This window comes from Podarcis liolepis (genome assembly GCF_965112155.1).
Source record: "Podarcis liolepis genome assembly, chromosome: 6".
NCBI lineage: Eukaryota > Metazoa > Chordata > Lepidosauria > Squamata > Lacertidae > Podarcis > Podarcis liolepis.
Genome location: NC_139559.1, coordinates 64,247,624 through 64,275,418, shown reverse-complemented (window position 1 = coordinate 64,275,418; position 27,795 = coordinate 64,247,624). Strand labels below are relative to the sequence as shown.

Genomic DNA, 27,795 nt, shown 5'->3' with positions numbered 1-27,795 from the left:
ACAATTAGGATCTCACTTTAAACTCTCAATTGTTTGTGGCCACATTGGTTCCTGCCTTCCACCTGACATCATGTGGGGTGGGTGGACATGGTTTGGGGAGAATGTCCTCACAGGCCAAACTGGGACCGCTTGGTGGGTCAAATTTGACCAGCAGGCCAGAGCTTCCAGAGTTTTGAACAAGAGTTTTATGCATTTATTTGTACTGTCAATGTTAAGAAAAATAGCATGGTGGTTAACAGCATAAAAACAACATAATTTCATCCATAAAACAAATATAAAATAAAGCACACATCAGTAGGTCAAATTAATACAATATTACTCTGCATGAAAATATATCAGAAGGAAACTACATCTGGAATTTGGGTCAATTCATGCCTGAATTAAATAGTCTACTGCAAGGGCTTGATATGACATATAAGTGACCATACTACTATTTGTACTACTGTACAGTTACCCTGTACAGCAACGATACTATTAGAATATCAAAAAGGGTTCCTGCCCAAGGGTTTATGACTTATCCTTTTTTTTGAAAGCCTTCATATCATATTTGAGATTAACTTATTCTGTCCAATCAATTCCATTTTGAAAAGGAACAAGGGATGTTCTAGAACAGGCTTCTCCAATATGGTACCCTCCAGATATTTTTTGTACAATTCCCACAATTCCTGACGATTAGCCATGCTGTGTGGTAGTTGGTCCAAACCATTAACAGCTCCATGTCAAGGAAGGCCAAACAAGAAGATTACTTTTAGATTATCCAGGTTATGGTCTGAAGGCACATGAAGCCACCACTTTGCTGAACCTAAGAAAGTCTAGCCCTGGTCTGTGCCTGGATTGGAGACCACCTGTATCCATGATGTAAGAAAATCAAGATATGTGTGAGAAAAAGCAATAAATGAATAGAATAATATTGAAGGAAGGGATGTTTTAACTCAACCGGTAGAGGTTCTTCACATTGTGGTGTGGTGCAGTATATCTGTGGTACTATCATACTTGTCAACTGTGCTTATTTTGGACCATAGTTCAGAGAACAGCATGTTAAAACATTCCCCTACTACACAAGGTCCCACTACACAAACTGTTTTGTAGACTTGACACAATTTAAAAAGCCATGTGCAAAGTAGTGATGTCTGAGAGGGGATATTTTACATTGGAGCCATTTCACATGCACCCCAAATCCATATCACTTCTTGCTTGCATGCTTTGTCTGTTCCTGATAAAAACAGAAGTCTGCCACTTATTTAGTGCTGCATTCCTTAGCATAGATAATATCTTCTGTAACCATGGTTTCACCTATCTGCATTTGCAATCTATATATTTAAAATATAGACTTCGCAGTTGGCAGACTAGGATAACACCATCTTTGTTTGCAAAAGAAAATTGATAAATTTAGGTCTAAAATGGGAGGCAATTGTCAGAAGGCCAGATGCTTATCACACTTAAACAAAAGTAACTCCATTAAACTCAATAAAGTTAATCTGGATTTATGCCAATATTATGCAGAGTACAGTTTGTTCCCTAAAGCAAGAACAGTTAAAGGGTAAAGCATTTCATTCTTACTCCCTTTCCTGGATATTATCGGTTCCTTCCCAGTTTACATTTAAGAAGTTTTCTTTTTAAAGATCGGTGGTAATTGGGGAGAAGGAAGGGAGAAAATGAAAATAGAAGGAACAGAGGAATGAAAAGGGAGCGAAAAACTGCAAGGCAGTGTATTGGAATGAAGAAAGCAGGTTGTACTTCCTTCCTTTCCATGAAAAAAAAAATGATCTTGGACCCTGGAGAGCTTCTCAGGATTCTTCACTTGCTACTATCTCTGTCTGGAGTTGCTCCTGGCTGTTTCCATCTGATAACAAAAAGTACAGTATATCTCTTCCTCCCTCTGCTTTTCCAGCAACTGTGAGCCTGAATGATGCCACAGGTTCTACTCTTGCCTTTCTTCTTGCCTATGCTTTAGGGATCATCCAGTACCATGGGGACAATGAAAGTCGTCCAATAAGTTATGTATTAGCTGTTAGGATCGTCCTACTCTCATGTAGGACCCTTGTAGAGATACATGCCCTACTGGCATGTTCTCTGCCTCCTGGTTGGTCATTCAGGAGCTTCAAAAGCTTTCTCCAGCCTGAACATCACAGCGACTAATACCAAAAGGCATTAGCATGCTTAGGGATCCTTCAGAGTATTGGTGGTTCAAGTAACAAGACTCAATAGCTCCAATTTGGCTAATCTACATTTATTTACATATAATACATTTGTAGCATTCTGACTTAGCTCCTTCCTTTTTCACATCAGACAGCAAAGAGAAAGAAACAAAGAACAATAGGCCTACATTCCGGAACACAGTAATACAAAACATCCTGTCTCTGTCACTTCCCACACTGTGGAATGAAAACATACACCGTCATGTGATAGGCAATAATCCCATGACTGCAAACACGGAGCAAGAATCCTAACATTAGCTATAGATACATTGCAGAATGGGAAGAGTAAGTTCTACTCCTGGTCTTGGCCCTGAAGGCCAGAGATATTTCACATTTCTTTCCACCATCAAGGATTTGGTGCAAAGTGCCATCCCATATTAAACCATTGTTTGTGGATTTGCTGCCTTTATAGATGGAGGTGATCACAGATCAAGTTGTCATGAGAGAGTAATGTAAGAACTTATGTGAAACCCCTTATGGCTAAGCTCTGACTCTGCTGGGGGAGGGGGGGGGGATAAATAATTGAACTTGTCCAAGGAAGGGAAAGTGCTCTTCACTGTGTCACTTTCTCTTCCATCAGATCAGATGCTTCAGACCCGGTAAAGGTATGTGCAAATCCAGAAAGTCCCCACCCCCAAAAGTGAACTATCTAATGCAGATGCCCATTTGCAGTCACCAGCTGCCAGTGCTTCTAGTATGGGAGCAATCCTTATTTATGTGTATTTTAAAGACTGTCACAAAAGCATCAAAATATGCAAGGAATGCAATGAAAATGGCATTTTCTTAAAGTCATTGGTTTATCAAGTTTCAGATGTTTCTGCTGAAGATGAGAAGGAGAACGTTGTGTGGCAACTTTCTCCCCAAATCTTCCAGGGTTTCCCACTTAAAAGCAATGAAATTAGGATACTAGCTGGCTCACCTTTCCTCCATAACGCCATTTAACGCCCATTCTGTTCTGCTTGTTGCTAAATTTTCTTTACTATATCCTTCAAACATATGCCAAATATAATATGAAGGGTTTCCTTTAATCATCATAGGTTGTTTTCATACTGTGATAATAACACCAAAGAGAATTTCCAATAGATGTAGACACAAACAACATAGAACCAGTCCTACTAAGTGCAGAGAGAGCCCATTTAGGAATATGTGCTGCATTTCTGGGTATCCTACAAATACTTGTTAGTTTCTCTAAATGGGTTTTCTCCCAATGAGTCTCTCCCATTGTTCTTACCAGGCTACTCACACAATCCATATGTATGTCAGCAACACTTTATTACAGTTGTAGACCAGCATAAGGAGGGAGGGGTACAATCTTTTAAAATAATTTAAAATCTTTTTAAAAAAATTTAAAAAAACAAAAAAAAATTACTTGTACATTTATTGTAAAGCTGGGTTTTGTCATCTTTTGCTGCAAGTCCTCAGAAGATCTCAAAGGGCAGAGGTACCAACTTGTGCCCAAGATTGAGTGGGCCCAGCGCGCATTGAGTGTGTGTGACATCATGCATGTTTGATGTCACCACATCAGGAGGAGTCCAATATGGCACGGCTTCAATAGCCAGTGGCTCCTCCTCTCATATTCTCAGGAGGAGCCGGCCATTGAACCACACTGCTCTTGGCTCCACACTTGGCCTCCTCCACCACTTCAACATTGAGGGGGCCTGGCCGCTTCCCCACAGATACTGAGGGGTCGAAGATACCTCATCCTATAGAGTTCGCACCAGTGCTCAAGGTCATGATCATATGGAATGATTGCAAACAAAGAAGGATGATCCTTGCCTTTTGCTATTAAAAAAATGATATATTCAGGAAGAGTTGTTGTCAGTGGAAGGGATAAGTCAGAGAGGGAGGCAGGGAAGTTATCTCTGATGATTCCAGAATTTCAATATGTATTTTCAAACTTCAGGTCCTATTGAGCTCCTGGCAGGTAATTGTGCTTCTAAGTTTGCTAAGTAGCTTTATTTCAATTTCTAGAGTAGGCTAGGCAGGTTAGCCTGCCTGCCTGGGTAGTGAGATGGGATCTATCCCACACTCACAAATATAAGATGCCCTTTTCTACCTTCCCCGCTTTCTACCCTTTGCATTGAAAGGGGATGGAACAACGGATATATTTATGGAGGAAAAGGCTCTCAATGGTTACTGGCTGTGATGACTATCCTTTGCCTCCATGGCCAGAGGCAGTAATGCTTCTGAAAACCTGTTGCCTGAAACCACAGGAGGAAGGAGTGCTCTTGTACTCTGGTCCTGCTAGATGGGTCATTGACTTCATTCAGCAAGCTCTTCTAATGTTATTATGTCATTTTGTGACTAATTGCAAGGGCTGATTCAGTCTCGCGTGAGTTTGTATTGTATTTTAAGATTTTTTCCTCAGCATCTTGAACCCTCTACCCAATTCAAATGCTAGGATCCCTTTTTAGTACACTTCCAGGATGAACAGAAACTATACATTCCACATATATTTTAGGAGCTTGGTAGCTTATTTAGCCAGTTCTAAACAGTTCTCTGTCAAAATATGAAGAAATCTAAGCATCTAGGAAAGTTTTAACATCTAGTAGTAGGTGTGTGTGTGTGTGTGTGTGTGTGTGTGTGTGTGTGTGATGTATACTCTTGTGGTTATATCAGAATGAAATTCCCAGCTTCTGAAATGGATGGAAAGAGAGCTGCAGACACAGCAGAGCTCAGGCAGGCAAACCAGGGAAAAATCCCTCCCAGTTCGAACCACATGGGATAAGATATGAGAATATTGTGTAAGATAGGCAAGCAATTATTTTCTAGTGCAGGTAAAAAGAATTTCATCCCATCAGATTATATGAAACAAGCAGAAATTGCCATGTGCTTGTAACAGCTTAGCTAAGCTTGTTAAAGAGAAAGATAGTGCCTTTAGCAAAATCTTAAGTGAATATGGCTGAAAACTGAACAGCTGCAGAACTTACCCAAGACAATGATGGATAGCGGCTGCCTACCTTGGGTACTATCGCAACCCATGCTCAAGCTAAACTAATGTATAAAATCTGTTACTTTAATGGACTGATTTAAAATGGACACCCCAAAATACAATTATGTACAACAGTATATTGGCAATGTCACTCATTCATCCTATATATTAAAAACTGAGCATTTGCAGTTGGCATACAGAAATAAAACAAACTCACTAATGTGGAGAAGCATTGAAATTGATTCATTTTTCATAAAACTAAAAGACGAAATGCTAACAACTGAAGCTGAAGAGGATAAGAGCTCTGCTGGAGCAGACCAAAGGTTTATCTGGTTCAATATCCTGGTTTTACGGTGTAGAATCAGATACCTCCAGGAAGCCCTCAAGCAGGGCATAAAGGCAATACCTCTCTTTACACACTCTGCCTGCTTCCCCCGAAACTGGCATTGAGTGGCATATAATTTCAGAATATGGGGGTTCTGTTTAGCTTACCTGTTCATCCACCTGTGCCCCATTAATTTGACCAATCCCCCCTTTAAGCAAGTGGCAGTGTGCCCCATACATTATGTATTGCCACATAAACACATCAACCTAGATTTGTGTAAGGGATGGCCATTTTATTTTCAGATCCTTTCCTAATTATTCCTAGTTTGGAATTTACCCATTTATGTTGCTACATTACTAAGCTATCGACTACCCAAAGTTTCTTTTTGTGTTTTGTTGTTGTCGTTTAGTCGTGTCCGACTCTTCGTGACTCCATGGACCAGAGCATGCCAGGCACTCTTGTCTTCCACTGCCTCCCACAGTTTGGTCAAACTCATGCTGGTAGCTTCGAGAACACTGTCCAGCCATCTCGTCCTCTGTCATCCCCTTCTCCTTGTGCCCTCAGTCTTTGCCAGCATCAGGGTCTTTTCCGAGGAGTCTTGTCTTCTCACAAGGTGGCCAGAGTATTGGAGCCTCAGCTTCAGGATCTGTCCTTCCAGTGAGCACTCAGGGCTGATTTCCTTCAGAATGGATAGGTTTGATCTTCTTGCAGTCCATGGGACTCTCAAGAGTCTCCTTCAGCACCATAATTCAAAAGCATTCAGTTCTCACCAGTGTGTATGTAATGTTAGATTATTATTTTTACCCAACGTTGGTTGAAAATCTCAAAATATCCCCAAAAATTGATGAGGGAGGACTTGCTGCTACAGAAACCATATTGATTCTTCTTCAGCAAGTCTTGTTCTTCTCCATGCTTTATCATTCTGGCTTTAATAACACTTTCCATCAGTTTACTCAAGGGTTGCATTTTCCTTCACCCCTCCCCCCCACAGGTCTTTTTTCTTTCTTTCAAAATTGGTGGCACATTAGTTATATAATATCCAAACAGCAAAGTCATGTCATGAGTTGGAATATACCCTATCCAGCATTTTTTATTTGTTTAAAACATTTATTGATTCAAAATAATAGTACGGCGCATGACTACCTAACCCCTGTTTCAGTTACTTATCTTAAAACAATGAAATATTTTTAAATCAAAGTCAATCAGTTGATGAATCATTGGATTAAAACTATTTCAATCAGCCACATTTTGCATATAGTATATTGAATTTTAAAAATAGTGGGAGTCACAAACAGGAATTATTATCAAAACCTTCATGAAGGTATAATAAATTTTATTTGCAAATTCAAAAAAACAAAACACCTGGTCAAGTTTCCATATTCACACTTTAATCATATTAACCACTAACATTTATAAAATGTCATTTCCCACAACCATATGAAATCCTCAATTAAATTCTTGCTCTAGATAACTGACATTCATATATAACTTTCATTCCATTGTAGCATCTTTGCAATTTTGTATTGTTCTGGCATAGCAGTTACTATTTGTCCCCTGAAGCACTTCTGTGTTCAAGCATCCAGATGAGGCTGTTCATCCCGTGTTCATTCTGCCTCTGGAATTTGGATTTCATATGTTTCAAACAATTGCTAGTTACATGATTATGAATCCCTTTAATAAATAGATAGGGGTGCTTAAAATAGCAAGGATAAGCCATATATACAAGACTAGATTATTCAACAATGGAGAGCATGCACTAACAAAGCCAAACCCAGAAACTGGGACCTGTGTATATTGTTGTCAATGCGAATACCGGTAATACAAAATTATTTTAACAGATGGTGTCTTTCTGATTCCTCACGGGGTTTTTTTTGGGGGGGGAGCAAAATGCACAGTAATTTATTTCCCTGGTTTCAGTTTACTTGTAGAGTAGATTTTGGCAGGAAACCCACAGTATAAACTATTTCCTATTGAAGGCTATGATAACCGACTTAAAAAAATAAAAGAGAGCACTGGATTGAACCCATTCACTACAAAGTGAACAGCCTGTAAATTCCGTTTACTAAACCTTAGCTGTGTTGTCTGCCCTACTTAGCATCAAAACAAAACTTTCATTTTGTGAATAACTGGATTTGAAACCAATTTGGAAGTGGCTGTGAATGCTAACAATCCCCGCTTCACATGCAGGAAACAAATGCTAACAATCCCCGCTTCACATGCAGGAAACATGGACAAGGAATCAAGAGGCAGACACCACCAAGCATCAGGAGTGAATTGACCAAAAGAGTATTTAAACATGACATACACAGCTAGCCCGTATCTCCAGTGCAGAAGAGAATTCAGTGTCCTGAAGTCAAGTACTCAAGTGAGTCAATAACCCTGAACCAGAGGCAGAACTAGCTGCTCTGGCACCTGGAGTGGCGCACATGCTGTGCACTCAGGGGCGGGGCCATGGGGGCCAGGCAGACATCCCAGGGGAGCGGGGGGAGCGTCCAAGGGATGTGCCGCAGCGAGCGTTCCGGGGGTGAGCCGCCCATGGGTATGGAGCGAACTGCCCAGGGGGGATGGAGCCAGCTGCCCATGGCGGACTGTTTCCTGGGTAGCGGGGGGGGGGGGAGAGAGAGAGCCGTGCCGCTTTGCCAGCAGCCTTCCTCCCTTCCCTGTTCCTTTTGACAGCTTGGGGGAGGCTTCCTCCCCCCGGAAGTAGCCCGGGAGTGAGGGGCAACGGCGCACCACCTCCCCGCGACTCCCAAGCCTCCCCTGAGCTGTCAAAATGAAGGGGGAAGGGGGGAAGGTAGATGGCAAGGCAGTGTGGTTCCGCCCCTTCTCCCGACAGCTCGGGGTAGGCTTGGGAGTCACGGATGGGTGGCACACCGAATGTCACTCCCCTCAGTGATGACATGTGGAGCGGGCCACACATACTGCCCCCCTTCCTCCGCCCCTGCCCTGAACATACCTTCTCCTGTTCTTCTCTTCTACTAGCACCTGATGTGAATTTCTCCTTTATCATGCTCAAAACTCAATTGCTACCCTGGAAGCATCTCTCCATCATTTTTGCTACATATCCTTCTGTTTTTTATTAACAACACTCACTGGTCTTCCTGCAATGAGGAACAGTCAGTTTCTTGGGAGAGCAAAGAAAATGCTCACTACCATCTAAATGTGAGGTCATCAGCACATGAGCCACAGGTGACAAGCTATTGTTTCCCAAGAAGTGACTGGCACACCAGCCAAAGTTGCTGGTAGGCACTCTTTGCCATGGAGGCCACCTGGGTACCAAGAGCATCCTTAAACTGCATACCTCCCCTTTCTTGCAGGAGGTGTGCCCTTTTCACATTCCCAGTATTTGAAACAGGCTTCCCAAGGTAAATCTGTTTGTGAGGCCTAACCTGGTTTTTTATTCTGGCCAAGATTGGCATTGTGGTTTTGTTGTTGCTGGAAATTATATTATGGGATTTCTGAATTGTTCATCACTTTGAACTTGAAAATGGCGAAGTTGTATCCTTTTTAAAGTATGGAGTAAATGCTAGCAGCTAATTTGATAGCAGTCATTCTCACTGGCTTGCATGCATACTGCATACATAATGATGCTCCTGCAATAAATGGGTAGCTTTCCCGCCTCTTAACTCATCTGAGAGTGCATTTAAATGATCAAAATTCTACTAGGCTTGCTTCCCTTAGTCCTATTTGGGACTTTAAAGACATTCACATGGATAACCTTACTCAGCACAATTTGGGGATTCCCCTACCCTTGGCTCTCTGAAATGACTGCTCTTTTTTGTCTTCTTGTGGATGGCTGTTTGTACTAGTGTGCCTCCATGGCACTACAAAGGTTTAATCTGCTGTGCCATGTATCATGCTGTAAGGAGTCATTGCTTAGCCTCCCCATTCCTTCCTATTTTGTTTTAAGTGCGAGGATTTGATCTATAGATCCCATGACTTGCAGTTTCTCTCTGTTTGTCTGTATGGTTAAAGCTGTATACTGACCAGAAAAATGACAACTAACCAATGAATTTCCATCCATGGTAGTACAGTTAGAAGACAACAGAGGACTTCTGGTGAACATACATGATGAGCCATGCAAAGCTAAGCCATATACATTGATTGTGTAAATTCGCCCTAATTCATTGACTTGAGAATGGCAGCATGACCCATCTTGTAGACTAGTAGCAGCCACTTGAAGTCCTTGAAGAAAGCTGGTTTCTCTTAGGGATGCTTCACAAATTACCAGTCCAAAGGCTGATAATGAAGGCTGTAGACTTCATAGACTGGTGTTTATGGCAATAGAATTGGCTCTGTCAGACATTTTAGTTGGGTGGGTGTGTGAGCTGCTTCTCTTGAACAACCATGAAAGAAAACTAGTTCCTGATCAAGGCTGCAAAGTCATAGAAAATAACTCTGTGAATCCATTTGAGATGGACTTGAATGACCCTTTGCATTCTTTGGATAGGTCTCTTCTATGAATGGAAAAGTTCTTCAGTTTAGGTTGTACAAATTTTAGCCTACATCCCTTTGACAACATTGGGGGCCATTTTAAAGTGCACACCCCTCTGCCTTTCACTCCATAGCTTGGCATGTGTTATTCTTTATATATGATGACACCCATTTTCTTGAAAACTCCAGGAAATTGTAGCAAACTTTTTTTTCCTTTTCCTTTTGCTATGCAGGTAGAAGGTTTTGTTTTTTTAAAAAAGAACTGCCTTGGAAAAAAGCAAATAAGCATGTCATTTCCTAAATTTGTCGCTATTTTGTTTCATTTTCCCTTCCCCATTGTCTTCTCCCTCTATGACTGCTTGCTGAAAAGTTCACTTTGAAGGATAGATGGCTCACCAAGCTTTCTTTCCCTGTCATCTGCCAAATGTTTGTAGATGCTGAAAAGCCCAGCATTGCCAGATTCTAAAGTGATGAAACCATCTTTCAGTTCTATTTGAAATCACTGCTTAAATCCAAAGTTTTAAAAGTTCACGAATAATCAGGGGCAGGGGTTGCGTCATGGTTTTACCTTCAAAATACTTGTTAATGCTCAAATATATAGAGAAGGATACCTATGTTTTGATAATTTTTGAAGCATACTCATTTCTGTATTGAAATGTTAAGTTGCTTACATTGACCATGCTAAGCTCTGCCAGATGGTGGAGTTACAGCACATCTGTTTCTATGGCACATGACGGATTGATGACAGCAGCACTATATTCAACTGTCTTTGACTTTTTCATCCAGGTACATTAGGTTCCTAATTTTTGCAGCTGAATTTAGCATAATCATCTGGTGTGAAATTAGCACCTTCAGGATAAACATCACCCTTCAAACCCTTATTTTTGTCCTTTGGTCTCAGTTTGTCCCCTGTCTTTTTTCTTCTTCTTTCTTTTTCCTTTTTTTGACAGCTAACAATACTATGGGGCAGCTTTTGAAAGCTGTAATACACAACAGTGATAGCCAATGTGGTGCCATCTTGATCATGAGTCCCAGCCAGCATGTCCAATGGCAAGGGATAATGGGAGTTGCAGTCTAGCAACATCTGGTAGGTACCATCTTGGCAACCTCTGGTATAAAGAATATTTAGAGGAGATTATACAACTACACCAAGAATGGGCAAACTCTGCCTTGGTCAGATTCCAAAACACATTAGACTGACAGAGGCCAGGAGCTAGCACACTTATCCCCACTGCTTTCCTCACATATTTATGCTTCCCAAGATCTACAATGCTTGAATAAGGACTACTGTGACAAGATGGCCTCAGGAGTGTGGCAGTGGTGCCACAGCACTGCCCTTCCAACAGTGGCATTGCTCCCATTCATCAGGATGGTGAGGGGGCAAGGTCAGGCTGAGTAGGCAAACCAGCAGAGCCAGTCTATGCTGCCCAAACCCCACTGCTGCCTTGCCTTCCTACAGTGTCCAGGAAGTAGCAGTGATGACACCACTGGGAGAACAGTGGAGCAGCCTCACACTGGCCACTCCTAAATGGCTTGAAAGTAGGCTCCACATAGTATTCTTAGACTGAAACATATAAAACTCTTAAGATATATATATATATATATGTCAGAGCTGCTTCCAGATCCTAGCTCACAGAGGATCACGCTAGCCAGCGGTCACTTTGTAAAAGTCTTTATTGAGTTACAGTTTCCATTCTCAAGCTGCTGCGTGCAGCTCTACGTCTTATGGGTTAGACCGGCGAAGCTCCGTCTGAGTCTCCGCCCCCTGTACACCAGCTAAATACCCTAGCCTTACTCCACCTTTTCCGCCTGACCGTTCTTCTCTGGGTCCCTCTGCCCCCCGTGGTCTCTTCCGTCCGGGACGCTTCTGACGCTGACCCCCCGGACCCTTCTGTCTCCTTGCGTCGGGCTTTAGGACCTGGCTCCCTTTCCGGGCTGCTTACTGCGCCACCTTCCTGTGTATTTGAACTTGGCGCGCGCGCCCAACCTTCCACTTTCCGCCTGACCGTTTCTTCGCTCCCCGATGGAGGTGTGGTCACTCCTGACTCATGCCCTCCCTCCTGCTGCGAGCTGCCAGAGCTCGATACCTGGCGCCCTTCCTCTCCACTGCGTTCTGTTGGTGATGCTGGCCCCGATTTCCAACTGCTGCTCTCTGAGCCCCCTCTGGACCCTTCTTCCTGGGGTGTCCCCCCCCCCTTGCTCTGGCCACTGGCGCTCCTTCCTGTGAATCTTCTGATTCACTGGAAAGACTCGGAGATCTCGGGTCGTCGTCATCACTCATCTTTTCTTCTGCCTCCTCCCCCTCGCTCTCTGTTTCCTCCCTTGCCCTCGCCTCTGCTCCTGAACCCCTGACAATATATATTTCCTGAATAACAAAAAGTTTCTTCCCTTAAGCTTGCTCCCATGCGGTTCTGCTCACCACTTCACAGGTAAACCAATCCCCTCAGATAGCAATTCATTTTGGCAACAGAAGAGAATTATTTCTGTTCTTCCCTCCACCCTCATGGTGGCCTAGTTTACTGTTCAGCAGGAATGAAGGTTGGTTCTTCCTCTCCCTTTTCTTCCTTCTCCTCTTGAGGGCCATCCATGTCTTGATTGGTTGCCAATAAATTATCTCCCCCATGTTCTATGTAAACTGATTATCTTAAGCAATATTGTGTGTGTGATCTTCAGATACAACACAGGAGGGATGGCTATCAGGTTGTTGTTTTTCCATTTTAATGTTTTAAAAATCCCAATGTTTAGTTGTGTTTCAAACTTATTTGAGTGGAGAAGGTCCCTCACTAGTTTCAGACGTTAACTGTTGGGCGATAATATAGCTAAGAAATATGCTCAGCTCTTAGTGTTGCCTGCTCAGTAAGGGATTAACTGCTACAAGACAGAAATAGAGCACTCTTTTTCATGTAAAGTAAAAAGGTCATGAGAATCTACTCATGTACCAAAGAAGATCTGTAGTCTGTTTGAGTTGCCCTTCCATAAATGGAAGAGACTCCAATCCAGCAAAAGCTTCCATTGGCAGTAGAATTGGGCATAGTGTGATTTTTGCCAATTCTGCCTTCCTCCTGCAGCCTCCAGTGCTATTTTCCACCCTTGCAGAGCATCCCCTAGCTGTCCAAAGCAGGTTTTTGTGTGGTACAGGTGGCTGAAAGCTGATGGAATAAGTGAAACCATTTTGTACCCCTTCTTTCAGTAGGAGCATCCCATGGGAACTTAAGATCCAACCTTACATCTTTACACTGGAAAATAGCTTTCTACCCATCAAAATACTATTAAGTGGAAATAGACAAATTTCTAATCAATTACTAATTTCTGTTAAATCAGAGTGTGGTAAGGCCTCATATATTTTTCTGATACTGAGGAATGTTCCTTGCTACTGTTAGTGTCTGTGTGAAATCATTATTGTGTGCTCTGCACAATCAGGACCAACAGGATTTAGCTATCTCTTGATTTTGTGCTAGGCCACATCCCATAGAACCAATTTTTGTGAATACCACCACCAACTCTCTCTCAAAGTTCAAACTGTGCCAACAGGTCTAGATGTCCCCTGGGCTAGAGGAAGGCTAAATGAAAGAAATTAGGAGCAGGTTAAATCAAAATATGTTGGATGGTATTCATTTCAATTTTATTCAGAGTAGTCCTGCTGAAGTTAATGAAAATGCCTAAATCATGTTCATTGATTTCAACAAGTCTACTCTGGGTAAAACATAGTTGAATACCACCTGTTAAGTCTATTAAAAAACAACAACAACTTCAAAATGCATGTGTGCATACATGTGGGGTGGGTGGGGGTGTACAATAAAATGTTAAATAGCAGTCAGGTTACTTCATGAAGAGTCAAGTCATGGAACTGGACTAGGGTACAAACTGTGGAAATGAGCATGAGACAAAAGTGAAATGAAGTTGTTTTTGCCAGGTGGTTATGGGACGCATAACACACTCGGGCATTAATAATTAAACAAATATTCAAAATGGCATATTTAGAGAGGATTTACAACTTTTCTGCATTCATCAAAACCAATTAAAAGTTACAATCGCACACATTGCTATTTTTTTTTGTGGACATGGAAAAAAAAATCTAGAATACTTCTAAAATGCAATTCAATTTCACTTCATGTATTGTGTTCATTAATTCATTTATGAAGCCTGTGCAGTTAATTCACTTTATCCTTTAAAGACTTATAACTTTAAAATTTTAATTACATTTCACTTCATATACCACATTCATTAACTTATTCATTTAAAAAGCATTTGTAATTTATTGACTTTATGATTTGTACAGTTACCAAAGGAAAAGTTAGTCTAATTTGTCTTCCTGGAATAACAGCCACAGTCGCCACAGAGAATGAAAGGTTATTTTTTTAAAAAAAATCTCCATGACCCCCTTTCTATTTATCTCAACATTTTAACTGCCTTATCATAATCCACCACTGCTGTAGTCCTCATCAACTCCACAAAGGTATCTTTCTTCACAAGATAATGCCATTGACCCCTGTAAATGTTCTTGATACCACCATCTGAAATCCATTGCTTAAAGCCACGCAGAGTTGTGCCACAGGAGAAGACTGTTGTTTCCAAGAGGAAGAATTCAATGGATTATTTTAAATGTCTCTTATTCCCTAGAGTTTTAGAATTTTGGCTATGTACCATTCTGTTAAGTGGTGAGATACTGTATCAATTCCAAAGCATTCTGCATTTGGCGTCCATCCTAGATTTATCACCCATCATTATTAATGCATTCTGTATTTTATAAAACAATTGTATCATGGAATGGAAACTGCCAATGTTTAAAACAATTACCATTCAAATTATAGCTACATGAGATTTTAGCATATGGTAAACGCTGTTAACTGCCACCCAAATAACCTTGCTAAGCTGAATTTTCACATAACCAGAACTTTGAATGTTTACAAAAGAACGAATAGTAAGTGAAAAATATATTAAAAGTTTGTATTTTGTAAATGGACTGGCTACAATCCAGCAAGTAAGGATAGCTGGGGATTTTCCATGGTTTCCTGTGGAGTAGCTTGCACGCATGAGCCTACAGCTGCAGGCACCATTCTCTAGATTGCAGTCATAGCTATAAGTGATCCAAAATGTGTGATTCTGTTTCAAAGGAATGCTTGAGCTTTAGAAGACCCTAAAGTTCCTGCAATGATCATCAAACATAGATGAGGCACATAAAACAGGCCTTTGACAAGCCCCAAGCCATTTCATACATGCTAACATCAAATACTCATGGCAGAAGTACTGCTTCACAAGCGAAACAATGGGAACTAGTTGTCATTGTATGCCTGCTGAAACAAAGACCAGAGGTTATTATTTTGTCCATTGTAAAGAATCAGGTATTGAGATCAAGGATACCGGTGGGAAGAGAGCCACGATGGCAGTCTGAGGCATTATAGGTTTGTAAGCACACAAAGAAGCAGCACCTATAGCTGCAGGTTGGGGGAGCGCTCATGTGTGTCCACAGGGATGGGTGGGTACACTTGGGTGAACACGTTGCTGCAGGGTCATAGTGTACATGCTCAGCCCTCGTACACCAAGGTCCACTTAGCAAGGGCATCCAATCCTAGGCTAGGAAGCCACTGAGTGCTGTGGCTGACATGCCTGGTAGATGATAAGTGGGATGAAAATAAATTGACCTGCCCTTACTTATGAATTGGCTCTTGATTTGCTGAACTAATTTTGTTATATTTCCATGTGTATATATAACAATTCCACCAATATGCTGGCTCTCCAGTCTTCTTCAGGGTGTAGGGGCAAAGGCTACTGTTGGGAGGAGCACCACACTGACGATCGTTTACTGGCTGAGACTGGCTGTCCTGTGGGGGTGTTATCTATAATAAGAGTGCTAATTATTCTGGTGCATCAGAGATCGCAAGGAGCCAATAGTGTAGCCCCATAGAACTGCTAGCTCTTCCTTGAGTCTTCAGGCTAAACAACTCAGCTGCAGGTTGAGTTGCTCATAGACTGCCTTTCCTTGCTTGGCTCCCTGATGAATTGCCTGTCAGCTTCAAGACCACCAGCCCTGACACCCCTGAGTATTCCGATGGTGACAACTCTAGAATAATTCTGGAAAGAAATATTTTTCCTGCACATATGCTATTTCAGCAGCTTCCTAGATCGGCATATCCTCCATTAATCTTATCCTGCAAGCTGAACAAACTAGGCTGGAAAGAGAAAAAGATAGACAGATGCGCTTCCCATGAACACTTTTCGCAGCATCAGAATGTAGTTGGCAATTTTGCAGTGATTGCTTTGAAAGGTGGAAAGTGTTTGTCTGTTCAGCATGCACTGCCCTCACTGACAATCGGATTTGGTTTTCCTCCATCACATGTGGCATTGTGACATCACCCCATTCACTACATGGTCCCTGATTAGTTAGAATTGCCCATATGACTAATCAAGGAAGAATTTTCAGGATTAGAATCATAGTATCTTAGAATTGTAGAGCTGGAAGGGACCCCAAGGCTCTTCTAGTACAACCCCAAGCAATGCATAAATCCCAACTAGAACATACATGAGAGCTGGCCATCCAACCTCTGCTTAAAAACCTCTAAGGAAGGAGAGTCCACCAATCAGCAGAAAGGGGAAACAATGATAGTAGAATAGTTAAAAATGTAATTTAGATTCTCCCCCCTTTTTATGTAAAAGACAAAACTCAGACCAAATATTGTGTTTGTTCTGCAGTTTTAAGAGGCGGTGGTAGAACAACCAGAGAAAGAGCCATCATAAAAGCATGTGTGTCATTCTGATTTTTTAACAACAAAAACAACCTTTACAGTAAAATAGCAGCTTAATGTAAAGTCATTTAAATGCAATGTCTCTCATTTTTGAAGGGGGAAAAAACCCTCTTGTTTTATTTTCTGATGGTGCTGGGTGGTTGTTTTTGGTTTGTGTCATGTAATAGACCAAAATAGAAAGGACTGAAGTGCTAGAAGCCCAAGGACAGGATATAATACAATTGCTGGCATCAGTTTGATCATTACTAACTGGAAATTAAAATTAGAAACTTTATCCAGGAAGAAAGGGAGACAATAATCACAAATAATGATAACACATATTGCCATATTTCTGCAGTAACATTTGGTCCTTGTACTTCTGAGATGTCCTGGTCCTGCAAAAACTCCCAAATGAAGCATGTGTTTATGTTGGCCAGCATTGGTAGATCATATACTTTATAAAAGCCATTCTTTTTCTTTCTAAAATAGCACTTTAAATGTGTATATTGTTTTACAGTCTGTCTTACCTCGAGTGTTCACCTCCTCCTCCTATGCAAATTTATGCCCAATTGGGCACATGTCCAGCTCTACAAACCCATGATTCTATTATTCTATGTGTTCCATAATTGTGATCTCCCTACTGCTATATGGTGCCAATTTCCTTAGGAAGCGGGAACCCGGAAAAGATAGTGGCCCACCAGAACTGTAGAAGTGGACCATTTCTGATTCTCTATATAGAGCCTTTCTAGTGCCATGTTTACCCAGAAACCATTCTTTGATACTGTATAACCTAGGTTATAACTGCTACAAGGCAAAAGGTTGCTGTTTTTGGAAATGCAACGAATAGTTTGTGCCATCTTCTTTTAATTCCAGTATTCCATGATCAATTAAATGAATTACAAAATGCAATCTAAGTATAACAGTAAAAATGTTCCGTATTGCAGGTTATTTGGTTTATTTGGCTTGGACAACTGTTTTATTGCAATACTTATGCTGAAAGAGCCCTTTCTCCCTCTCCCCATATTTATGCAAAGCTCACTTAGTCTTGTCTGCATTGTGTAGCTTCAGGCTTGTTTACTATGCCTATTATTATTTTCTTTTCCTTTATACCACTGAGAATATCTCTTTCACTTGGGGAATAGTTTGCTGGGACATGTATTTATGTTTTTAAAGGAATTGAGAAGCTATCCATCTCACATCCTGCATTTAAAAGAAAGACATTAAAAAGGCATACCTTTCTTTTTATGATTGGTAGATAAAAACAAACCTTATTTTATTTGCTTTTACTAATAATGCTATCACTTTGTTACATATCACATGTGGGGAAATAGTCACTACAAGAAAATCCTTGCCTCAGCCTCATTTACAGAACATGAGACATGGTTATAATAAGAAATAAATGAAGAATAATTGACTAAACATTTGACTTCATGCTGAGATATTTGTTCTAAAGTGTAAACTCACTCTTGTTAGATACATCAGGGTAAAGCACAGCCTTTTCTTGACATTAGGACACCCATTAAAAGAAAGGGTGATTGACAGAATCTGATTTTAAAAGCTTCCTGATTATCCCATCTTGCCAGAGTGAGGTTAGGGCAGATTGATTTGGCTGACGTAGCAGCACGCCATCATCACGTAACTTACATGATCCCTGATTGGCTAGGTTTATCTCAGGGAGAAGCCTAAGTTTTTTGGAGGGCGTGATCAGAAAAGAAACAGATCAAGTGACAAAGGTGTGAGCAAAGGGTGATATGAAAGTCTCCTCCATAACTTATCCTTTGCCTTCGCCACATGTTTTTTTGATCAAAAGTAGGTGTGGCCCTAATTTCCATAGAAATAATGATGCTGTATTAGTGTATAAAAACATAGGCCAGGATCCCAAGAACTGTAAGATGTGTTCTGTACTCATCAAGGGAGCTTTAGACTTGTTTTCCCCTCAACTAGCACTGCCACTTGCAGGAGTTGCAAGGTGCTATTCCGACCGTCTTAGGGACTCCACTCTGGATTTGCATAGGCTTTACTCCTTAGCCTTTTCTTCTTCAAAAGATACCCTGCAAGGCAGAGTTTCCCTTCTCCTAGAGGAGCTACCTCCCCAGATTTATGAGCCCCATCTGCTCCTCACTTCCCTCTGCACCACATGCAGAAATTGAAATAAGCTGGGCACTATTTGTATATAGCAGGCTTTTTCGCTGTTGCTGTGGAGGACTAGAACCAATGGAGAAAACTGAATTTTAATTGAATTTATATTACATGCCACCTTGATAATACTGCAGGTGAACCATTAATTTCCATAGGACATAAAAGCACAATATAAAATAGTCAATACATTTAAACAATATTGTTTGAAACAAGCAAAATTCCCTATCTCTCTTGCTGTGTGAGAATGCACGCATGATTTAAGTGCTTTAATACTTCCTGTGTTTTTGTGTGTCTATATACATGTATTTTAATGTATGCTTTTAATAGGGTTTTTAAATGCACAAAAAACTGTAGGTATGTTTATTTTTCATATTTTGGGGGTCCACTGTTACTTCAGATGTCACTGCAGATAAGCCACCTTGAAGATTGAGAATAGAAGGTGGGATATGAATATTTTAAATAAAATAAATAACTGTCCCCTTATAATCAAGTAGCACTAGGAAAAATGATGTAATGGTTCTTACTCAAGAACATTTCATTTTAAAATATTGAGTAGATGTACCGTAATTCCATGTACAGATGGAGCAAGGCTTTTGCTTTATGGTAAATTAGGAACGGGTCATAAACAATGTATGAAATCTGAGAGGCTAGCTAGAGGACAGAGAGGAATGATTGTGAGTATTTAATTATGGGCCCACTCTGTGATGTATAGAGCTGTCCTTAGCTGCTCAGGAAAGAACCTGCCCAGCTTCACTTCCTTCCTACAGCAAGTATTGGTTTAACTAAAAATAAAATACGAAAGCTTCAGAGTAGAGGATATTGGGAAGGAAAATAGCCCAGTGGTATAGCATCTGCTTGCATGCTAAAGATCCAATCTTCAGCCTCTAGTATCTCCAAATACGGCTCAGAGAGAACCCAGATTGAAACCCTGGAGATCTGTTGCCAGTCAGTGTAGACCAGGGGTAGTCAACCTTTTTATACCTACCGCCCACTAATGCATCTTTTTGATGGTAAAATTTCCTTACCGCCCACCAGTACTCAATGGAAGGAGGATTCAGCTTGTGCCGTAGAACCTCCTACCACCCACCTAGAATATTGAAATGCCCACAAGTGGGTGGTAGGGACCAGATTTACAACCCCTGGTGTAGACAATACTGACCTAGATGGGCCACTTGTCTGACTCAGTATAAGAGAGCTTCCTAAGTTCCTAGTACAGGAGCACATTAGTCAGGGTCCACCCAAGACATTTGGTTAGCTAAGGTAAATGGCCAGCTGGGCCCCTGATTCCATGGATAGACTGTCTTACTTCAGCACTAGCATTTGGACAGCACCCTCCACTGCAACAGAGAGCTGCAAGCTAGCATACAGAAGAAGCAGAACAGGAGGTGTGGCACATACTCTTTCCTCTCAGAGGGGGGAATGTCTGGGGCAGGGAGACACTGAGGACGAACAGCCAGGGGACTTTCTGTTGCACCCTAGCATCTGCTTCCTGAGTCAGCTTCTTCACTTAGCCTAATGCTAGGGCCAGGCCTAGTATTAGTGCACATCTGAAGGGTGTTAGGGATTAGCCTCTAGACCTCTTTTCAGGACTCGGGTGCTGCCCTCATGTTGTTATAAAGGTTTTCCATAGCAAGAAGTATGACTTTAATTAAACCCGAGTCCAGCTCCTCTTCTTTTGGAAATTAAGCACCAAAATATCCTGAATGTGTGCTCTATAGGACAGCCACCATAACCTTCTAAACTGGAATAAAGAAATCTCTGTAAAGTCAGTTCACTGGATTGTGACCAGACTCCAGATGAATCGTTATCCTCACTGCACTCTGTGTTTTCCGCCCTGAGGAACAAATATCTCTGTTTCGTTTCTGAATGTAGCGGAACATACTACTGTTTAACTGCCTATTCAGTGACTCATTTTTGTGTAGCTCTGCCAACCATTAAAATGTTATGGTGTTGCTTCACTTCAGGGATGCTCATCAGAGATTCATAATTTCATTAAAGAAATGTAAAAAGTAGCTAAGCTCTTGCGGTGGGGTGGGGAGTAAAGGCAACGTCATCATAACAATATGCACATTTCAGAACAGTGGCTCAGAAGTGTTTTCGCTTTGCATTGTTACACATGGCAAAAGTCTCTCTTCTGAAATAAACATCCTTTTCTGATGTTCCACTATAGAAAAGAACACAACGACAGTTCTCAGACTGACATGCCATGTGATTAAAGACATATTGTGTGGCAGGGGAGGGGATGGAATGAATCGATTTTGGGGGTTACTTGTTTTATGTTTGTTGACAAATACTGTTTAGGTCCAGAGAAGTACAAGAGCAACTTTGCTAATGCAACAGAGCCCTCTTTCCCTCAGTACCTTGGAAAATGTACTCCTGAAGGTCAGTAGATGTGCTGGAATGACACATAGTTCTGTGGTGGGAGGGAGAATCAACAAAAGGTAGAAGTGGCTGCTATTCATAATTAGGCGTTACTTTGGATCCATTTCTGCTAGCACAGTCACAAGACTCTTAATCTCAGAGTCATAGGTTCAAGCCCCATGATGGGCAAAAGATTCCTGCATTGCAGGGGGTTGGACTAGATGACCCCCCTGATCCCTTGCAACCCTACAGTTCTATGATTCTATGAAGTGTGATTTTTAGATACAGCCCAAAATATATTTTAGAGAAGTATCAGCTGCAATAGTAATATGTGCGAAGTAGTGGAGACAAGGAAGGCTTTTCTGATGGCTGACTTGATATGTTACTTATTAGTAAAGTTAACAAGTTCTTTTGCAGTAATAATAAAAAAAGGAGAAACCAGACCCTTTTCTTGAAAACCGGGTATATATGAAAATGCAATAGCAAGCAACAATCAAAATCAACAGTAAATAAGAAAACAATATATCCAATTGTCTAATTACATTTAAATGAAGTTTGGAGAAACCCATGTATATATTTAATAATTCCCTCCATTCAACAGAAACTTATTATGATAGACCTTATGGTATTTAAATGGACGGATACACATCTTTTCTAGAGGTATATGGTTCTCACCTCAAAATAGGAGGATAATTTTATACAAATGGTTAGTGGAAAATTCTATTTCCAGCTGTAGAATGCCCAGTTAAATGTGCAAATATATGCTTACGGTTGAGCAAACAAGGTGAAATCTGTCTAGAAATCCTTTAATCAACTAAATGTCTACAGCTTCCATTTATTATCTTTTCCAGTCACTTGAAACCTAATTGATTTACTGAAATTATTGCGCATATATATATATATATATATATATATATATATATATATATATATATATATTTTGCAGGGAGGCTTCTTGTCTTAGCAGGAGAATAGTGAGGCCGTCATACACTATGATTGTACCTGAGTTGAAGATGTTGGGTGCTATGGCAACTAAGTTGGTTCTAGCGAATCACTTCTCTTCTTGAGAAAAACATGCTGGATTTTTCAGTCTTCATAAAGTGTGGCTGGCTGATCATTTGTTGATGTGAAATGGTTCCTTCTTCTTTTTTCTCCCTAACAGCAATTCTGTTTTATGTACAGAGCAAAATAAGGGGGGGGAGTTAATTCTGAAGTTGCATTAAGGAAACTTACTGTACTGAACCATTTCCTGCAAATCCATCATTTTCTGTTCATTGAGATCTAGGAGGTAGCTGTGCTTACCATGGATTTTAAACAATGCAATGCACAGTGTTTGGATTAGAGGCGGACAGATTGATTTTTTTTCCCTAGTTCAAAGGCAAATTATTCCAGATGACTATGAACTATTGGGTTAGTTTACGTGTTAGCTAGAAATGGATGGATCAGTCTATTTCTAATTCAGCGACTTTTATATGTGTTCATTCATAAATCCCTTTCATCCTGCCTGTTTCTGCATATTAAAAAAAAAGCTCTGCACAAAAATAAAATATTTAAATATGTATCTTATGTTAATATATGCACTTTAAAATGTATTTTATTCTAAAACACACAATATTTTATTTTATTCTAAAATACTCAATTTTAATGTGTACTGGTACATTTTTGGAAGGGGAAAAAGGTGGTGTGGTGGTATTGCAAAATCCAGAGATTCTGAAGGGTAATTAAGTCCTGGAAAGGCAGATCAGGTCAGGCCACGCTGGAATTCCCAGAAACCAAATTCCTCAAGCTTTCCTAGCTTAGATAGATAGGACAGGTAGAGAAAAGATAAATGTTTGATTGATAGATATTGGAGAGTTTTAAAGTTGTAGTTCTTTTCCTGACACTGAGGGCCAAACTAAACATGACAATAATTAAACAACTGGCAGTGGCATAGTTACAGAGAGGATCAAGTTCAGTGGTGGAGCACATTTTTCGGCATGCAAAAGGCAACACATTAAATCCCCAGCATCTCCAGAGATGGCTGGGATGGACCCTGACCTGAACACCAGGAGACTGGCCATTGCCGGTCCTTGTCAGCAGTGCAGTACTGAAGTAGATGGACCAATAGTCTATGTTCCTATGACTATTTTTTGCTTACTAAATATCAACTGTGAGTGGGGTGGGGAATCTGGATCAGAACTTTGGTAGAGTTCTTAACCCTTTGTTCACACTGTGGTCCTAATTCAGTGGCCTCCCACCCCACCCCATGGCTGCTATTTATATCTGGCAGAAAGCTCCCACTGGCACCTTTGGGGAAGCTTTGTCATGGGGCACACAGCAGCTGTATGGGGCAGGTGATCTGGACTGGGACTGTAATGGGGCAAAGGATTAAACCCCATACCACCCTCACAGCTATTTTGTTTCAGATACCCATACATATGCACACAAACACACACGCTGCATACAAAGCTGTTGCTCACTAAACAAGACAACTCATTGAGGGTTTTTTTCCCTCTTCATGCTTCTCTGGTTGGTTACTTTTATGATGTAATCACTTAGCGTGTGTGTGTGTGTGTGTGTGTGTGTGTGTGTGTGTGTGTTGAACTGCATATTTGTGGGAGATCTGTCGTCTACTTGTTTTGCTCTTTGGTTTTCTGTAACCCTATGTATAGGTATGCATGGTCAGAAGGTTTTCGTTGTTGTTACTTTGTTTTTCTTCAATACATAAAGTTTTGACAAACTATTCCTTAAAAAAAATTACAAAAATCTGAAATAAGGCTCCATACATGGAACAAATGTGATCTTCCCAATCACCACAACTCAGAAATAGAACATAGTGAGAACACCCACCCAAATCCCAGACAATTTCTTTTATATAAGTTTTTGTCCTTGTGAAATGTGTTGTTGCAGTCTTAGCAGTTTCAGCCATCCCATCCTGAGTGATTATTGGTACACCTACTGATTTTGGTCCAGCATTTTTCACGAGAGAGAGAAAAGAGAGAGCCTCTGCATCTTGTTCATGGCTCACTGGCAATAAACATCCCAGACATGCTGAGACCACTAATATTTCCTGAGCTCTTATATTATTTTGTGCTCCTTCCTTCCGTGATGAGCTGGAGTATTCATCAGAACCTGCTGTGCAAAGATTGATATTCACTGAGATGCCCAAGATCACCTGGAGGGGAGTTTATGAAATAATAATAAAAATTACTGGAGGGAAATACAGCCTCTTTACATCATGTATTTTTCTTGTTCACCTTGGTTTTCAGCTTCCGTACTAACTATACAAATAGGCACCCTTCACAGCAGCCCACTGCTATAAAACATGCTATGGCTTGGGTGAGTCAAAGTGAAATCCCATGGATTTCCGCATAGACTGCATGGGAATGACGGGAAGAAGGTTCGAGCCTAAAGACTGTGTGCTCTAGAGTTCAGTAGCTTAGCATTATGCAACCAACCACCAAGGAAAGATTATCTTTTTGCACGTGACCTTTTTAAAGAATTGCACAAAGTTACCGCTGCATCCCTCTTTGCCCTACTGTGCTAGTAAATATAAAGTGTTGCATTTTAAGTGCCACCAACATCTCCCCTTTTTGCAGTATGGCACTTTGTGAGTTTGTATTCGTTACCTCCTGCACCACTGAAAAATCTAAATACATTTTAATAGCATTACCAAGAGATCTTGGTATGTGGGAAAAGATTGTGGCATTAAATTGAGTGGTGGTGGTACAGACTGGGGCACCCCAGTAGCTTTACTATGAGCAAGATATTATGATTCAAATGTACTTTTCTCCAACTCTGGAAAAATCAAGTTTGCACAGTTTCAGAGGAGGAAATATGAGGCTATTCCATTTGTCAGGTGCAGTTCCGAGGCAGTAGAATTACAAGTTTTAGTGAAAATAGGAGTGAATGGAGGGATAAGTTCTGTTCACATATCTGATCCTATAGCTGTCTTGTTAGAAATGCATGTCATTGAATTCAATGGGCTGCATCAATAGGAGTATAGCATCTAGATCACTGTTCAACAGTGGAATTTGCTGCCAAGGAGTGTGGTGGTTTCTCCTTCTTTGGAGGTCTTTAAGCAGAGGCTTGACAACCATATGTCAGGAGTGCTCTGATGGTGCTTCCTGCTTGGCAGGGGGTTGGACTCGATGGCCCTTGTGGTCTCTTCCAACTCTATGATTCTATGAGTCCCCTAACACCCCATATGAGAGTGCTGTAAATAAATATATGGTGTGGATGTGATCTAGGTTTGCTGTTGGAGAAAGTGACATTATATATAGAACAGTTCATTGCTGTTAGTGTTTAATCTCTAAGTATAATTTATCCATTGGCAAATATGCAGAATTGCAGGCTGAGCTCTGTCTGTCTCCCAGCCCACCTCACACTCCTCATATGAAGGAGCCTTTCCTTTGCTAAAGTCGAATGAACTTGAACTTTACATTGACTGCTAATCCACTGCATTAATTGTTTCAATGTTTTAGGTGTTGTCAGAACCTCATTTCTGCAACACTCTTCAGATTTATTTTTTGCTATTTTCTCCTTCAGTGCATTATGGTGCAATTATGTACTTTGGATAATTGCTGTTTGCTTACTGTCAAAATGCAGAATGTGTATGAATTTTCTTGAACTATTTCTTTGTTAATATCATAAATGAGTGCGGGTATTACCGACCCCTGCAATTTATTGAGAACCTAACACAATTAAACTAAAAGGAAGACGCTTATGGAAGCGGCAGCTTCTGAGCCTGCCTTGGTCCATAATGAATATAGTTATCTGGCATTGTCAGAGATAGGGAGGAGACCCATCCTCACATAAATAGCTTATTCTCCTACAGTAGCAAATAAGCACTGGAAGCACTGGTGCCATCCATAAAGCCTGATCAATGTTATTATTCATAAACAAAGCCTTTGGTTTTACATTTTGTAAAATAATTTCATATTTTTTTATTACCATTGAGGTGGTGGGAAAGGTTTGAGCCTTCCACAGATCTGTTTCTTTTTAACTGTATCAAACATGATCTGCTGAGCAAGAAAGTAGATGTTGTTCAGTCAGGTGCATGTGAGGAAGTGCTCCAAAACTGGCCACAAATCTGGCAGCTACAGCATGAATAAATGTATACCTGTTGAAGAGCTACAATAGTACTGACAACCAACATTTGTGGATAGTCACGATGGAGAGGGGGAAAGCAGGCTCGCTCCCGTTACTCCATCTTCCATCTGATACATGGTGATCAGGTCTTCTCAACAGAAACGTGCATAGATTGTTTGTGAGCAAGGGCAGGGGCTATAACTTAGAGGTTAAGCACATGCTTTAATCACAGGAAGTCCCCAGTGAAGTCCCCAAGATCTCTCACTTAAAAAGGATCAGGCATCAAATGGTGGGAAAGTCATCTGCCTGGGATACTGGACAGATTCTGCCAGCTGGAATAGACCAGGACTTGGGAAATTTAGGCCCAGCGCCTGAATGAAGCCTTCTATGCCCTGCTTTACACCCCCTGGGTTTTTGCCTATCTGGAATGTGTCCTTGAACTCCAGTAGTACCTTCTGCCTGTCTGGATGGATTGAGGGCATGGAGAAACTAACCCACAGTAGAAAGGTACAATCTGCATTCTTTGTTGTACCCACTTTTGTCCTGCCCACCACTTGCACGTGGACTTCAGAAAGTTGCTTGGAAGAGAATGTTACACTCATCTCTTGGAATAGACAATACTGGGATAGTTGAAGGAATAGTCTGACCTTGTATATCTGAACAGATTGATGCAGAAAAGAGGTCAATAGACACTTTCCTTTTCCCCTTTGCATGCATTGACTCTCCCATTTTGGTTGTTTACCAAGGACTCTTTATTTGCTCTAGGTGGAACTGTTCTGAGCTACCTAAATGCTTTGGGGGACTGCTGGGATTCTGATGAAGTTTTCTATTTTTAACCCCCCGGTCCTTGCAAATGCTTTACTCAAGACAGTCTGACTCTGGCACTATGGATTGCTTGTTTAAGGCAGCATTAATGGGAAGCCCAAGTAAAAGCTCACATAAAAGAGCAACATGAAGAGACACTTCACTGCATTACAGTTTTTTGCAGCCATAGCACTATTGCTTCCAGGGGCTAATTGCTTTTCATTATCCTTAGTCCTACCATTTCAGCTATGCATGTTGCGGGGGTTGGGGGGGCATGCACACAGACAGCCTGTACAACAGAGTTTTCTTAAAATAAATTAGGTCCGTTGTAACAGACAAATTACCAACTCAAAACCTAACTCTGGTATGGTCTAGAAAGTTATCAAAGCATATTTAAATGTCTCTGCGTCCTGCACCAGAAATGTGCAAATACCAGTTGCTTCCACAACAGCCATGCTAGCTTGGTGGAAGTACTTTATATGATCCCCTTCTCCAAGCAGAATCTTGCAAAAAGAATTCTTTCAACACATACACACAGGCATCTATACACTAATATCAGTTTGAATCTCCCTATGATTGTGATTATGTGGACCAAACGGCATCACCCATGCATGACAGAGATCTGGCAGGCCATTCTTACCCTGAAGTACACACAAACACAAATACATACATAGGGAGATGCTAATTAAAGAAACACTCCACCAAGCCCCATAATAAATCAATGGCACAGAATATTAAGAGATTGAGAAGATATTCTAGCCTTCTTTTTTTTAGGCCTAAATGCCAAAGGTGGGTGATCTACATGCAAAT

The 27,795-nt window shown here is 40.9% G+C and overlaps 1 protein-coding gene and 1 long non-coding RNA gene across 3 annotated transcripts in view; one reads left to right on the top strand and one right to left on the bottom strand.

Moving 5' to 3' along the window:
* The window catches only part of NEGR1 (neuronal growth regulator 1), a 444,891-nt gene that overhangs the window by 114,967 nt on the left and 302,129 nt on the right, over positions 1 to 27,795 (top strand). The window lies entirely within an intron of this gene.
* Positions 6,822 to 8,575, bottom strand: LOC310709315. The gene is made up of 2 exons (XR_014527458.1): positions 8,412 to 8,575; positions 6,822 to 7,070 (listed from the first exon to the last, which is right to left on the bottom strand). It is a non-coding gene; the product is annotated as an uncharacterized lncRNA (long non-coding RNA).